The sequence below is a fragment of the Curcuma longa genome, unplaced genomic scaffold, assembly GCF_044706935.1.
Source record: "Curcuma longa cultivar G26 ecotype Majalengka, Jawa Barat unplaced genomic scaffold, ITB_CL_G26_1.1 contig_28173, whole genome shotgun sequence".
Lineage (NCBI taxonomy): Eukaryota > Viridiplantae > Streptophyta > Magnoliopsida > Zingiberales > Zingiberaceae > Curcuma > Curcuma longa.
The window spans coordinates 14,055-16,077 of NW_027433634.1; the positions used below are offsets into that span (position 1 = coordinate 14,055).

The 2,023-nt window shown below is 47.0% G+C and overlaps 1 pseudogene; it reads right to left on the reverse strand.

Moving 5' to 3' along the window:
- Positions 1-383: 383 nt before the first annotated feature.
- Positions 384-1,019, reverse strand: LOC141819185 (auxin-responsive protein SAUR71-like; annotated as a pseudogene).
- Between the last annotated feature and the right edge of the window lie 1,004 nt (positions 1,020-2,023).

Below are 2,023 nucleotides of genomic sequence, written 5' to 3' on the forward strand. Positions count from 1 at the left end.
AAGGTAATCAATTGGCAAAATTTGCAGAAACCAAACCGTATAAGCTTAGTAGGTAGATTAAAGTGATCGAAGTAAGTTAAAACGACAAGGCAACAATAGGGCTAGTCACCAGAATTAATCATTGCAACTGATAAACAAGAACAGAAATAATAAGATCTAAAGAGAAAAGTGATGCTACTCCAGTGACTAAAAGGATTTCCTTTTCAAAGTTTGTCTTCTTGACCATGATTGTTAACAATGCACTTTTTTTAATTATTATTACTACCAAATCACCAGATCAACAAGCAATAATGAGAGTTTGTCTGCTAATTAGCTCTGGTAAACACAATACATCATCATAATTGCAATAGTTACCAACATTTTGAGGTTTGTTTACATGAGAGATTAGATTCAACTCAGTTGTGAATCTTAGACGCCTTGAAAAATAGAAACCATCAGTCATGAACAAAAAATGATGATTAAAACATGGTTTGTGGGAAGAAAAAATGAATTTTTTCTAGAGTAGATCATACTGATTACACGTATTTGGAACCACTCTGACATAATCGAGTTTGTTCTCACTGCATCAAACACCGAAAAGAGGTTAGAAAACAGAGAGCAAGGAAAGTTTACACTGCCGTCCTCCTCTGCCTTCAGCGCAGATTAAAAGGTCGGCAGAGCAGGGGAGAAGGCCGGGAGCGCACGGAAGAGCTCCTGGAGGGCTGGATCAGCGTCCGAGGCCGCGGCGGAGGAAGAGGAAAGGAGTAGAAGGAGGCGGCGGAAGAGCGGAACCGGACAGGGGATCCGCAGCACGCCGCCCTGCCCGTAGCCGTACTCCTGGGCGGACCGGCGGAGGAGCTCGACGAAGGCCGGCCGGCCGAGCAGCTCCACGCGCACCGCGAACGGCTCCATCTCCTCGCCGACTTGCACCGGCACGTGCCCCCACGGAACCGCCGCCGCCGCGGCGTCCTCGCTGCGAACGGCGGCTCGCAGTCGGAAGCATCCGCCACCCTCGAGCCCCGCCGGATCCGCCGCTTCATCCGCCCGCAAGGGATCACAATCCGAGCAGATCAACACAAGGAAAAATGCTCGAATCCTCTTAGGGTTCGCGAACCGAGCGCGCGGTGAGCACGACAGCACAACGAGGGCTTCTCCAGGTCGATTTATATCGCTTTTCGACAAATCTAATTCCAACAACAACAATTTTTAAATTCGATTTATTTTTTTTAAAAAATTGGCATGAAAGGGACTACGGAGAGAGTACGGACACGAGGTACCTGACAGCCACACTCTCGATCCCCGCTTCTTCTAAAACAGCAAACAAATATCCAACGGCTGCCTCCTACGATCTCACACTATCAGACGGTCGACATCTCTTCAATATGGGCACCAGGCACGAGGGAACCTACGGAATCCGGATCTGTACCTTTCCGTAGACCCGCTAGTACGGTAACTGTGACGCCGTTCCTGCTGGGTCGAGTCACGTGGATGACCAGGAAGGGCCCCAGTAGCACGTTACCTAATTTATGGCGTCCAGTAAACCCCAACTGACCAAATTAGACATCATCGGAGACGTCCGTTTTAATGAATATATCAGTTTTAAAATTTAAATCCCTTTCTTAGTATTACCACTGGAGTTAACACTTATCCGATACAATTTTAAGAAGATTTCCACGTCGAGAGAATATTGATAATTAGATAATGTTACATTTTTTGCATGGAATAAAAAATAAATAAATGATTTGTTGGCATACGTAGATGGCGTAGAGGGCTATTTTGGTCATTTGATAGGTGCGCGTGGGTAACGGTGGTGGGCCACAGACATGCCGTACGGACGGGACGCGGGGGTCGTGGCGGTGGGTGGTGAGCTGGCATTACGCGCGTTCGTACGGCCGAGCACCGACCGTGGAGTGACGTGGAATCACACCGATTACGTGGCTGGGTGCGGTGTCGGGTTGGTAATTTTACCCATTGAGTTATATATATCCATGATAAAAATTATTTAGATATTTAAAAATAAATTTTAAATAGCAACGTTGAGCAC